Source organism: Fukomys damarensis, unplaced genomic scaffold (genome assembly GCF_012274545.1).
Source record: "Fukomys damarensis isolate Sample0158 unplaced genomic scaffold, DMR_v1.0_HiC HiC_scaffold_20, whole genome shotgun sequence".
NCBI classification, from domain to species: Eukaryota; Metazoa; Chordata; class Mammalia; order Rodentia; family Bathyergidae; genus Fukomys; species Fukomys damarensis.
This window is the reverse complement of record NW_022900932.1, coordinates 37,518,633-37,533,381: the sequence shown is the minus strand read 5'-3', so window position 1 is coordinate 37,533,381 and position 14,749 is coordinate 37,518,633. Positions and strand designations below refer to the sequence as shown.

The following is a 14,749-nucleotide window of genomic DNA, read 5'->3' as shown; positions in this document are numbered from 1 at the left end:
GAAGGGGGAGGGGGAAATGGGGAAATGGTAAGGTAGGGGAAGGGAAGGGAAGGAAAAGGAGGAAGAGAGAAGAGAAGAGAAGAGAAGAGAAGAGAAGAGAAGAGAAGAGAAGAGAAGAGAAGAGAAGAGAAGAGGGCAAAAATCCAACATGATTTCCAAGGTCCAATGTGTAGCTAAGTATGCCTGTGATCCAGCACTATCAGAAAAAGCAGCAAGAGAACTTATAAACATCAAAAAGTTGAAAGCTGACTTAGAAAGATGAAAGTAGGAAAGGGATTATATTGCGGTTCTGTGAAATAATTTTAGAAATACTATAAATCTCTTGTATTTCTATAAACCTTTATAGATTTAAACCTTTACAGTATACTTTTATAAGCATTATTTTATTTAATTTCTGTAGTCAAAAGACCTCTCTTCTTATTCAACCTTCACCAATTCTTGGAAATCTTGATCATGGAAATCTTGATCTAGTCACCTCTCAGCTGAAGATTCATCTTCTGTAAAATATGGATAATAAAAATGTTAGGCCAGAAATTTAGCTCAGTGGTTCCATCATCTGCCTAGCAAGCTCAAGGTCCTGAGTTCGATCCCTGGCACCCCCCCAAAAAAAAAAGTTGATTTCCAGGTATTAATGTAAGGATTAAAAACACAGTAGATGTGAAATCTATCTATCACATGGTACCTGAAATAACATAGTAAGTATTCAACACATTTTACCTATTTTTAAAACATTATTCCAAGACTGCATGTTAATCCTGTGGGGTTCCCAGGAAAATGTCCCCATTCAAGTTACAAATGAGAAAATTAAAGCTCAGAAAGTGAATTGCCTAATATTGTGAAGGTACAGACCTCCAGAGAATGAAACTAGAAAATGTATTGTTCAACCAACACTGAGGGTGCTTTGGACAGTGGCATTCTGGCATCTCATATTTTTATGTTTGCACAGTCATGGCAAAGAAAGGGTCAGAGGAACACTTGAGTTTCAGATTTTTAAACCAAAGGAAAATCTGTTAGAAAAATCTTCCAGTGTTTGGTTTATATCTCAGAGGCAGACTCATTCTGATTCTCATCCAGAAAGGTCTAGGTTTATGCTTGAGAGAAATAGCAGGGTCCAAAACAAGGAAGCAAAGGAAGTTGTTTATAGAAGAAAGATGTGCCACAGAGCCTGAGAGCCTCACTTACTGCACATGGTGGGGAGCACCTCTTCCTGTGAGCCAGTACAGTCTGGTGTGTGTGGCTACCCAGCCCACATCTCTTAGCCCCTGTGACAAAACATCAACTTTCTGGAATTCCTGTGGACTGACTCATTGTAGAAAGAGCTAAGGACTGCTTTAAGCACCCAAAATGATTTTAAGATTGTTCTCTTCCCATTGTAGTGAAGATGTGTTAATGGACCATAGACATCCCTGCCTCTTCACGCAGAACACATTGTGTGTATAACTTAGCCTTTCCTTCACAACTCAAGGACATCCTCATGAATACCCACTATTGTCCCAACTTGTCTACAGTCATCCTCTAGGGATATTTTGAAGCATTAGAAAAGGATTTTTGCTAATCTAAATATTTCCAAAGAAGGCCACTACATCCTTGTAAAGGGAAAAATTCAACAGGAAGAGATGACAATCATAAACATATATGCACCAAATATAAATGCCCCCAACTATATAAAACAAATACTAAGTAACATGAAAAACCAAATAAGCACTACTACAATTGTAGCGGGGGACCTTAATACTCCATTATCACAAATAGACAGATCATCTAGACAAAAAATCAACAACAAAATACTAGATTTGAACCAAGCTTTTGAACATAAGGACTTAATAGATGTCTATAGAGTTTTCCACCCCACAAAATCAAAATATACATTCTTTTCAGCTGTACATGGGTCATTCTCCAAAATAGAGCACATACTAGCTCACAGAACAGGTTTGAATAAGTGCAAAGGAATCAAAGTTATCCCCTGTATATTATCAAATCACAGTGCAATTAAACTGGAGATAAATAGCATAAGAAACTGCAAGAACTTTACAAACACATGGAAATTGAATAACACTCTCCTGAACAATCAATGGATCACAGAGGAAATTGAAGAAGAGATTAGACAGTTTTTACAAATAAATGATAATGCCATTACAACATACAGGAATCTATGGGACACAATGAAAGCAGTTCTATGTGGAAAAATCCATAGTAGTGAATGCCCACACTAGGAAAACAGAGCAAGCTCAAATAAACAACCTAATAATGAATCTTAGCCTCCTAGAAAAAGAAGAGCAAGAAAAACCCAAAGTTTGTACAAAGGAGAAAATTATAAAGATTAGAGCAGAAATCAATGCAATGGAAACTAAGAAGACAATACAAAAAAATCAATGAATTGGAGTTGATTTTTTTGAAAGAATAAATAAAATTGACAACCCATAGCCAACCTTGTCAAAAAAAAAAAAGGAAAGAAAAGGCTCAGATCCATGCAATTAAGAATGAAAAACATGAGGTCACAACAGATCACCAGAAATCCAAAGGATCATCATTTTCTATTTTGAGAACCTCTACTCTAATGAAATGGAAAACACAGAAGAAATGGACAGATTTCTAGATACTTATAAATTACCAAAGTTAAATTAACAAAGAAGATAACAAATTCTAACTGCTCCAATTACAATCAGGGAAATTCAAAATGTAATTAAAAGTTTACCAACAAAGAAAAGCCCAGGTCCTGATGGGTTCACTGCAGAATTTTATAGGAATTTAGAGAACTACTGCCACTACTCTTTAAACTTTTCAATGAAATTGAAAGGGAAGCAATACTTCCAAATTCATTCTGGAAGCCAGTGTTACTTTGATTCCCAAACCAGGAAAAGACCCAACCAAAAAAGAAAACTATAGGCCAATCTCTTTAATGAACATGGATGCAAAAATCCTCAATAAGATACTGGCAAACAGAATACAGAGGATCATCAAGAAGATCATACACCCTGACCAAGTCAGATATATTCCAGGGATGCAAGGATGGTTCAACATGTTTAAATCAATAAATATAATACACTCTATTAAGAGTCAAGGAAAATAATCATACTATCATCTCAATCGATGCAGAAAAAGCATTCAACAGATTCAACACCCATTCATGATAAAAACCCTGCAGAAAATTGGAATAGATGATCTTTATCTCAACTTGATAAAGGCTACCCATGAAAAACCCACAGCCAACATCATATTAAGAGGCCGAAAACTGAAAACTTTCAAGTTAAAATGAGGAAAAAGATAAGGATGCCCACTATCACCACTCCTCTTTGATACAGTTCTGGAAACAGCCACAGCAATTAGACAAGAGAAAGAAATTAAAGCAATAAAGATAGGAAAGGAAGAAGTTAAACTGTCATTATTTGCTAATGATATGATACTATGCATAGAAGACCCGGGCCGGGGATTTAGCTCAGCGATTTGGTGGCCTGCCTTGCAAGCATAAGGACTCAAGTTCAATCTCCAGTACCAAAAAAAAAAAAAGTAAAGAAAACCCAAATACTCTGCCAAAAGGCTTCTAGACTTAATTGACAGATTCAGTAGAGTAGCTGGATACAAAGTCAACACTCAAAAATCAATAGCCTTCTTGTACACAAATAACAGAGTCACTGAGAGAGAAATTATGGAAACAGTTACTTTCACAATAGCATCCAAAAAAATGAAATATCTAAGAATCAATCTGACAAAGGAAGTAAAAGACCTCTACACTGAGAACTACAGCACTCTGAATACAGTGATTAAAGAGGATATAAGAAAATGGAAAGATATACCCTGCTCCTGGATAGGAAGAAATAACATCATGAAAATGGCCATGCTACTAAAACTTCTATAAAGATTCAATGCAATACCGATTGAAATTCCAACAATATATTTCACAGAACTAGAGAAAATAATCCAAAAATTCATTTGGAACCAGAAGAGACCTAGAACAGCGAAAACCATTCTAGGCAACTGAGACATGGCAGGGGGTATAACAATTCCCAATCTGAAACTATACTACAAAGCCACTGTGATAAAAGCAGCATGGTACTGGCAAAGAAACAGACCTGAGGATCAGTTGAATAGATTGGAAGATACAAAATCAACTCCAGATGTACTCAGCTACCTCATCTTTGACAAAGGAGCCAACCATCCTCACTGGAGGCAAGATAGCCTCTTTAATAACAGGCATTGGAAAAACTTGATTTCAACCTGCCAAAGATTAAAACTAGTCCCTTATCTTTCACCATGCACTAAAGTCCAAATGGATTAAAGATCTAAATATTGAAAAGAGTCATTACATTTGCTGGAAGATAAATTAGGCAGAACTCTTGAAGACATTGGCATAGGAAAAGACTTTATGAACAAATCCTCAGTAGCACGGGAACTAGCACAAAGAATCAACAACTAGGATCTCATCATATGAAAAAGCTTCTGCACTGCAAAAGAACCATCAACAGAACTAAAAGACAACCTACAACGTGGAAAAAATTTTTACCAGCTTCTCCTCAGACAAAGGACTCAAAAATATCAGGCCCCCAAATATAAAGACCCAATTCAAAAATGGGCATCTGAAATGAACAGACAATTCTCAGACAAAGAAGTAAAAGCAGCAAGTAAATATATGAAAAAATGTTCCACATCACTGGTCATTCAAGATATGCAGATGCAAACAACACTGAGATTCCACTTCACCCCACAAAGAATGGCTGCTATCAAGAAATCAACCAATAACAAATGTTGGTGGGATTGTGGGGAGAAAGGAACCCTTCTCCATTGTTGGTAGGAGTGCAGACTGGTGCAACCACTATGGAAATCAATATGGAGATACCTCAAAGAGCTGACTAGAGGTTCCATTTGACCCATCCATCCCTCTGCTGGTTATTTTTCCAAAAGAATTAAAAGAATCAGTCTGGGTATGGTGGTGCACACCTGTAATCCCAACACTTGGGAGGCTGAGGCAGGAGGATCACTGTGAGTTTGAGACCAGCCTGGGCTACATAGTGAGTTCCAGGTCAGTCTCAACTACATAGTGAGACCCTGTCTCAAAAAACAAAAATAAGAACAACAAAAAAGAATCATATCACAATGATATATGCGCACCTATGTTTATAGTGGCAGAGTTTGTAATAGCTAAAACTTGGAAACAGCCCAATTGCCCATCAGTTAGAGATTGGATAAAGAAGATGTGATTTTTCTATCAAATGTAGTAGTATTCAGCTACAATGCACGAGAAACTAGAATTATTCATGGAAAATGGATGCATTTTGAAGCCATATTCTCAAATGAAATAAATAACACACACATGTGTAAATACCCAATAGTTTTTTTTTCTTTTTATTGAGTTTATTGGTACATTTCAGGTATACAGTACAATTACATTCATCATTGGGATCTTGTACCTTTACATGACAGGTCTTGGTTCTCAATTTTTCCCCTTGTTCCTGCCCTCCCTTCACCCCCCTCCCCATTTACAAACACTTTATTTCCATTTTTTCATTTTCTCATATTTTTTTCTTTTCCCTTATTACCTTTCCCCTACCCTTCCCACTTTCCCTACACCTTTAGCCCTTTTCTTCCTATTTCACATTGTTAATTATCTCATTAGGATCTTGTATACTATCATAGTTTTTCACACCAGAAAAACTATTCAGAATTCCAAATAGTTTCTTGTTTGTTTGTTTGTTTCTTTGTTTATTTTTTGAGACAGGGTCTCACTATGTAGTTGAGACTGACCTGGAACTCACTATGTAGCCTAGCCTCGTCTCGAACTCACCACGATCCTCCTACCTCAGCCTCCCAAGTTCTGGGATTACAGATGAGTGCCACCACACATGGCTCTGAATAATTTCCCTGGTGTGAAAAACTAAAAGTGTAAATAAGAGCCATATGGTACAAATGACAATGTGAAATAAGAAGAAAAGGGCTAAAGGTGTAGGGGAAGTGGGAAGGGTAGGGGAAAGGGAATAATGGAAAAGAAAAAAATATGAGAAAATGAAAAAATGGAAACAAAATTTTTGTAAATACAGGAGGGTGGAGAGGGTGAAGGGTGGGCAGGGGTTTGGGGAAAAATGAGAACCAAGACCTGTCATATTTAAGATCCCAATGATGAATGCAACTGTACTCTATACTTAAAAAGTACCAACAAACTCAATGAGAAAAAATAAATAAATGAAAAATAAAATAAAATATAAATAAATAAATATTTCCAGACTACTAATTGAATATTCTTATTACTTCTCCGTGCTTCTTTTAATACTATCCATCTCTTACCATGAGTGCTATCTTGCTCTTACCTGCCTATTTCTGTCATTTGTGCTTGCCAAATTCATTCAACTTGCTTTTTCTCATCTACTGTATGAGCCAAGCTTTATAAAACAAGTAACACTTTAAATGGGTGAATTTTATGATATGTGCATTATATATCAATAAAAGTATTTTAAAGTACATCGCTGACTATAAAATCTTACAAAAGGTGAGATACCACATCACTCTGTTTATACTGATAATAAACTATTTCAGTCTTATTTAAAATAAAATAGTACAAATAAATTCTGAGAGAGAGCTTCCAATTCCTCCGTAAGTAGTGTGCTAAAGAAATGCTTCGTCTTTGAGATTTGATTTTGTTTACTTAGGTTCCTCCTTAGTTTTGTCCTTAATCTTGAAAATAAAATTAATTTTAGTAAGCTATGGTATAACCATAGATTTTTCTTATTAAAGTCTCCTCCCTATCCTTTGCTCATTCGTGCAGCATTTTGGGGTAGGCCCTGGAAACAAACATGAAACTCTTAAGTAATTCATGAGTAAATGAGTCCTTGTGTAGACTTATAGGTCTAAATCACTAAGAATTGTGAATTTTAAGGCTTCTTTGCTTTTTTAAAAAACTAACTCCATGACCCCAACATCTAATCAGTTACTAAAGAAGCATCTGAACCAAACAACTGGGAGGCCCATTTGGTCCGTTGCTGGGATAGGCCCATGGAGTAGGCATCCTGGATGAGAGGAGAAGGCAGAGCAGTAAACAAAGCTATTTTTCATGGCCTTCTTTAGTACTTTTGCATGAAACATCTAGAACTTTGTTTCTCAAGCTATAGTTGCTTAGAACAGCAGCAGCACCCACAGTGCATTAGAAACACAGAATTGTAGGCTCCACCCAAGGTCTATTAAAGAAGAAGCAGCCTTCTAAAAGGATGTTTAAGCGATTCATATGCTCATTAAAGTTTGAAATGTACTGAAGTAGATAATACTGTACACCGGCATGCCCGAAACACCTGGCCCTTCACCCATGGTGATAATCATAGCTTTCAGAGCGATTATGTAAATGATGCCAAACACAAGAGGCCACTGTTTGACACAGAGTCACATCCCACTGGCTCTGTAGGCAGAGATGGTCTTGGTGCTGAGCACGTTTAGCTTTCTCCTCGAATGGTCAGAGACCCTTGCTATTTCCTTCATGCCCATCAGTTCAGTAACTCTTCTCCTGTTACTCATCTCCTCAAACACATGTGTTGTAATTCTCTTAAAGATCAGCTTGTCAGCAGCACTCAAAGCTGGGTCTTCTTCCTTTGTTGCAAAACTCCGTCTGTTTTCCTGGAAATAGTCCCCAGCTTCAATTCAACTCTCATCTTCCTGATATCATTTTATTCTTCCACTCATTCACACGAAAGGTGCTTACCAAACACAAAGCAATGCCAACCGCTCCTACATTTTCCATTCAGTGACCACCTTGTAGACACTTGCACTCCTTCTCTGCCAACCTGTTTGTTTTCCTTTAACACTTAATTTCAATTTCTTACATAGTACTAGAAACATATTTTTCTTTTTTTAAAGGTGCCAGGGTTCAAAACCAGGGCTTCGTGGTTGCTAGGCTAGCACTCTAAGCTACACCCCAGCCTGGGAAACACATTTTTAAAGTAGGAAATGTGACTCAGAATCTTAAAGAATGAATACTATAACTGAGAAAGGAAGATATAGAATTTTGAAGTAGGTGAAGAATGAATTTTCTAGCCCACAAAAGAATGGTACATGGTGTACTGCAGAAAGCACTGGACTGTGCGTGCATAAGGAATCCATTAACTCACTTCAGGGTCTAGACAAGTCTTTTTGTCCTTTTAACCTTAGTTTTCTCCACTAATTTTTAAAAATGGAGTTGGATCCTCTAACCTAAAAGAAAATATCCCTCCTAGTCTCCGACCACTCCAATGTCCCAGGATAGCATCTTAAACACATATGCATACATAAACACTGAAATACTTAAGGGAAGGAAAACAAATAACAAGAACAGGGACGGTATAGTATCATGATTAAGAGTTCTGGCTTTTCACAGTATTCTGGAAGGCTGAGGCAGAAGGATCACAATTTCAAGCTCAACCAAGGCAATTTATCAATTTACAGAGACACTGTCTCAAGTTTTAAAAAATAAAATGTAAAGGACTGGTGGTATTGCTCAGTGTAAGAGCCCTGAGTTCAATTCCTAGTACTGAAAAAAAAAAGTCCTGGTTTTAACATCAGACAAATATATAGCCTAATTCCCCTAAGGTCTTTGACAAGCAACCTAATCTCTTTGGTCCTCAGTTTTCTCATTTGTAAAGTGGAGATAATAATAGCAGCTGCTTTGTAGAGTTACTGTGAGGATTAAATGGAATAATTCATATAAAGCCCTTAGCACAGAGCTTACTTAGCACAGGAAAGTTGTGCTAAACAGATGGTGGTAGTGATAATTACTGTATTTCTAAAAGGTCTTTGTGAAACATACAGATCTTTCCAGTAAGGATAAACTACAGCCCTGGCTTGAAGGAACTGACCAGATATAAGATGCAACGCAAAGAGACAACTGACAGCAGAGAAGCAAAATGAAGGTAAACTGTTGGCCAACTCTGCTGACCAAATGGATGGAGAAGGGGCGACTGGGTTGGATGGAGAGAGATGGAGGTGGTAAGACAGGCTTGTGGACAGCACCTCGGCATCTCCAAGCAGTTGAGGAGAAGAGACAGTGAAGGCAGGGAGAACACTTAGGGGCCCGCAGTCACCCTTTGGGAAATACTGAGATGTAGATAATGGGGCCATAAGTCCAGAAGAAAGAGCAACCTTCTGGAAAATCCCCAAAGACATCCTTAAGCTCTGCCAAGATATTCCTCTTGGTCTCCTACACATGCATGGCTAATATTTCTTCCCACCCCAATTGGAACTAGAGGAAACACACAACTGGGTCCATGTGCTTGGAAGGTATGTGGAGAGCTGAGATCACATCCTGCTTTCAAGCTCTGAGTCAGAGAATCCTGTAAGAGAATATTGAGGGCCACTAAGCATGCCATGTCACTTTCAGCCTGGCTGTAGTCAGAGCTCTTGCTGGGTAAGGGCAGGGCCCAAGCCCTGCAAGAATAGAAAGGTCTCTGTAGCACCATGTGGTTGCTATTATGAGCCTAAACAGTAAACCAAGAGCTTGTACAGATTGTGTCCATCGTGGTCTCCTTCATGGTCTGCACCCCAGGACTGTCCTGAATACACATGGCCGAACATAACCACGGAAGGCAAACACAGTTTCCTAGCAACATCCCAGAGATGGACAGGAAGGAGAACCTTGTCTGACTACAGAGCAAATTGACCAGGACTTCGCTCCTGGGCTCATCACTGATTGGTTTTGGCAGGTTTCACTTGGGTTTGGTACATCCTAGAATAGAGGCTGCTCTCCACAGCCTATGGGATGCAGACAGTGTCTTGGTCCTTTACTAAAAAACAAAGACACAGTCACATTATTATAAACACAGAGGTGCCTGGTGAGGCAAGGCATGAGCGAGACAATTCAGTAATATACTTATACACATACACACACACACTGGAGCCAAGCATGATGTCATTGTCCACAATCCTAGTAATTTTCTGTCAGAAAAAAAACTTGATAGGAGTTAGATGCACAATACTACATGTGATCACATCACTTCTGCTGTACCAGGTGGAAAATTGAAGCCTTCATGTAGTTAAAGTGCAAGGTGGGCCAGGGATTTAGCTCAGTGGTTCTGGCTCTTGCCTTGCAAGAGCAAGGACCCGAGTTCGATACCCAGTACCAAAAATAAATAAATAAATAAATAAAGCGCTTGGCTTCTCTAAGACTATCCCAGGAAATTTTCTTAATCCCTTTCTTTCTCGGTTCAAATGCCAGAGATCTGCAAGTCAATACTCTGCTGCTGACGCAGCCTAGCAGATAGATACTTTTAGTTAGTGAGGATCTGTCTTCAAAATCTTCCCTCAGTCTTCCCTTCTCTCACCCAAAAGTCTTCTACTTCAGTAGAGAGTCTGATTATCCTGGAAGTGAGAATCTCTTTGCTACTAAGTTCCTGTCCCCAACCCTTCCTAAATCACAGCCCTAACATTAAAACATCAGCATTAATATCCACAGAAACCAAGATCTTGTTTTCACTGTGACTATTACTACTTTTGTTTTGCTACTAAATACCTGTAGCAAAAAGTACAAAATCACAAAATATCAGTAAGTGATGTGCAGGTAAATGTGTAACAGTGGGCTGGGAAGTGAGGGAGTCCTGATGGGCGATGTTTGCCTATTCCTGACATATTAATACTCCCACCACACTTGATTTTAAGCTACTAATGATGCTAGTATTCCTAAAACTTTGACAGTTGGCTCTCAAAAGCCAGTACACACCTGGGACATCAGGAGTACAATAGGAAAATGGGGCTCAGGTCTCCCTGATTATGATCTCCAGGAGAGGGGTCGGTGGGCAGGGGTGGGTCCCAAGTTCGGCTTAGAGAACACCTAGGGGCTAAAGTCTTTTGAAGTGGGTGAGACTTCCTATTGACTGAACTCGATGGCACCGAATCATGCACATGTTATATTTGCCAGAAACAGAATCCACTCTGGATAATTTAAGAAGGAGAAGAATATTTTGAATTTTATGTTATTAAAGATAATAGCTCCAAGAATATTAGATAGAATAATTAGCAGAATAAGGTTATCCTTTCACAAGAGATGTCCTAGACGGGGATGTAAAATCCACACGGCTGCTGAAAGTGCTGTGACCGCGTCTGGACAAACTCCTTTAACAGGGCTACAGGAGCGCTAATTCACTCTCTGGTCGCTTCTGCCCTGAGAATCACATGACTACCCCAGGCAGCTGCCACTTCTGCTGCTGCTCCCGGAGAATACCAGACATTGAAGCAAAAATTAAATATCTACAGGGCACCATTTGTCTTGTGACCCCTCCCCTTCAAAGGCCGGGCTGGGCTCTCCAGAAGCTTGTGACTGGCGGGACATGAGGGGCTCTGGCCCCTCCCTTCTAACTGCGTGGAAACTGGGTTTGTGCTCTACAGATACTGGGGTAGCATGGACATTCTCCAGACAGACAAACTTCAAAGATGCAGAGCAATCATCATTCACAAAGTCTCTGCTGTTATTTAGGCCCTCCTCCACTTTGCCCAGAAAGGCTGGCTCTGGAATCTCGGGTTACTCTTCCTTAACATTTTTCTACAAATAGAACCGTCACCTCCTAGGAGAGGAATATATTACTTAAGACTGTCCTTGTTTCACTGTTTCACATAATCATTTAAAAAGTATCACAAATTCTAGCATCGTGTAGTGAATACAGCGGCACTTTGGATTCGGATGGTCCTGGTTGCCCAGTTTCTAGGTGCTTCTCTTTTGTCATCTATAAAATGGAGATAATGATAATAATACCAGACCTCATCGATTCTGGTGAGGAATCAGTGAGATCTGCTAAGAACAGAAACCTGTATCACAGTGGTGCTTGAAACCCTTTAAAACATTTTATGAAGGTAAGTGGGACACAGTAAAAAGAAAGTGACTTCTCAACTTCGAGAGATCAAGGGACGGTATGGCTTGATCTTCTGTTTTCTCTTCTCTAAAATGAAGATGACATAATAATAATAAAAATAATAAGAAGAAAATAATAAATTATCTTAGAAGGTTGCTGTGAAATTTAAAAATAATGTAAAGGGCTGGGCACTATAGCTCAGTGATAGAGCACTTGCCTAACATGCAAGGCCCAAGGTTCCATCCCCAGCTCTGTAATAATGATAATAATAATAATAATAATAATGCCTGTCTAGCACAGGATCTGGCTTATTAAAATTGCTCAATATATAATAGTCATTATTAACATCACACTTGTTTTTATTATCACACAATATGTCCTACATGGGAAAGTCAGCTATTTCCAGCTTGAAGGTTTCTCAGAAACTAATAGGTATCTTGATTAAGAATGTACAAAACCACAAAGATTTCTCACTTTATATCACTTGTAGCATTATGTGCTGGTACATAAAGCACATTCTTTCTCTCACTCACACCTAGGTTAGTTTTGTGAGACAAGCAGAACAAACCTGTAAGGCAAGTGCTATTATACTACTCTGCCTCACAGTGAGAAGAATTTGCCTCAGAATGGCTAAGCAGCTGTCTAAGTCACACAGCAAGTTAGTAACAGAGTCAAAGATGAAATGGAGCTTTGGGCTTTGTATGAAGTATACTTTCCACCATTTCATGCTATGTCTTCGATGGTTTGCCTTGTGTTTAGTCAAAAAACATCTATTTATTACCTTTCATGTGTCAGTCATATGCTAAATAATTTCTGATTCAAAGATGAATTAAATAAAGTGTCTGCCCTCTAAACAAAATAATCTAAGAAAATATTCCACCCTGTCCCCAGGGAACTTAATAGGAAATACTTTTACCCATTATAAGACTGTCAGTATTTCAAGAATTGTATGCACAAATAGAATGATCAAATTTAAAATGGAACAACTACTCTAATTTAAGCTATCACTTATAAAATTAATAACAAAATATTTAAATCATTATAGTAATTAGTATTACCTTTTAACTTGCTAAGTTTGCTTCATTTTTCAAATTAACTTAACTGCTAATAAGATCACCTGATTTGCCAAGAGGAATGTAAACTTGATGTCAATACATATTATTCACAACATACAAACTCAAAAAAGTTCTTAACATTCTTTGGATCTAGGTCTTCTTAGACAGCTTTCCCCCTAGCTTTGCTTTGACTCCAGCCACCATGAGAAGAAGATATAAACACTCTAGGTTCCACAATGCTCTGTCCTTGGAAGATCTTCACTTGGGATTTTGGCCAAATATCCCATTAATTCCCCTATGACTAAGGCGCTTTGGGGTCAGCAGAACTTGGGGTCTATAGGGATTATGGAAAAGGGACTGGGTGCAGAGTTCACACTAAGGCTACATGTTCCAGAAACTTGGAGTAAAGCCAGCCCCTGCTGCAGGGATTCAGAAGGGAGTTAGCTCAGGGAAGCTTTTCTCTAATAAATTTTTCTGAAGTTAATGCTGTCTTTTGTTTTTATTGCTAATGATGATAGTAGCTACCACTTAATGAGAGATGAGTATGTGCCAACCACTTTACACAGTATTTCTAAACCCTTATAAATAATAAAGGCATTGTAATTCCTCTTTACAATGACACATTGAGACACAGAAAGTTTAAGTAATTCTTCCAAGGTCACATAATAAGAGGCACAGGTGGCACCTGAAACCCAAACTGGTCTTATTCTTTTTTCCTCTACACCCTCGCGGCCTTACCCAACATTTTCCCCCAATCCAGTGAGACATCTTCAAGTCTCTATGTCTACACAGGAAACTTCAATTATTGGTCTAAACATATTTTCTGATTACCACCTACACACCCAGTACTATATTAGGCACTAAAGAATGTTAACAAAGAATTCTTGGTTTGGCTTACTCTTTGACTTAAGAAAAAATTGCCTCTTTGGACCCTGTTCCTTCCTTTGCTGATGATTTAGTTCTCTAGCCACAAGACATGATACAAAAGTTAGGAGCTTCTTTATTAGCCTTGTGCAGAGATAAATAAAAGATTTTGGTAAAAAATTACAAACATTTTAATATTCATTTTGAATCTCATAGAACCCAAACAAGATAATTATATCAAAGTAACAATTTAAAGTGTTGATAAACAAGTTTGAACTATTTCATATGCATTATATTTGTAAAGAAATCTCTCCCTATTTTACTTCACATTGCAAGGATTACTGTTAGACTTATTGGAGAATACCTGTAGACCACTGACCAGAATTGGTTGTAGATCCATAGAATCATGAAAAAGATGGTCTGCGCTAGAATTCTCCACTATATTCCAAAGCACAAAGGCAATGGCAAAGACCAGAGCTCTTTAAAAAAACGGGAGATTTCCTTCCTTCCCTTTTTATTCTGTCCAAGTACAAGCCTATTGGCTGGTGCCACACACATCCAGGGCAGCCCTTTCTTCCTCAGTTTGTGGTGTACACTTAGAAATGTAATGCACAGTGTGAGGGGTAATAGGGGCATATTGGTTAGAGTTCACTAGAGGAACAGAATCAATATAAAATATATGTATAATTATACAACGGGTTTACTAGTAGGCTTATAGAATCAGAAGGGGATTTAGTGGCTATCTGTGGACTCAGGCAGAAGAATCAAAAATTTGCATGCTGGAGAGCCGAAAGGTCCAGTAATAGTCAAAGGTCAAAGACCTGGAAGCTCAGTGTAGTGTGAGTCTATGTCAGAAGGCTGCACTGGAAGCTTGAACATTAGTGCTGGAAGGATCAAGAGTCTCCCCTGGGGCTGGGGATTTAGCTCAGTGGTTCGGTGGCCTGCCTTGCAAGCGCGAGGACCCGAGTTCAATCCCGGCACCAAAAAAAAAAAAAAAAAAAAAAAAAAACTCCCCCCCGGAACCACCCACCAAGGCAAGCA

The 14,749-nt window shown here is 38.5% G+C and overlaps 1 long non-coding RNA gene across 1 annotated transcript in view; it reads right to left on the bottom strand.

Moving 5' to 3' along the window:
• Positions 1–396: 396 nt before the first annotated feature.
• LOC104848820 overlaps positions 397–14,749 on the bottom strand; it is a 31,955-nt gene continuing 17,602 nt past the window's right edge. The window contains exon 3 of the long non-coding RNA XR_776543.2: positions 397–497. This is a non-coding gene — a long non-coding RNA (uncharacterized LOC104848820). The remainder of the gene's footprint in view (positions 498–14,749) is intronic.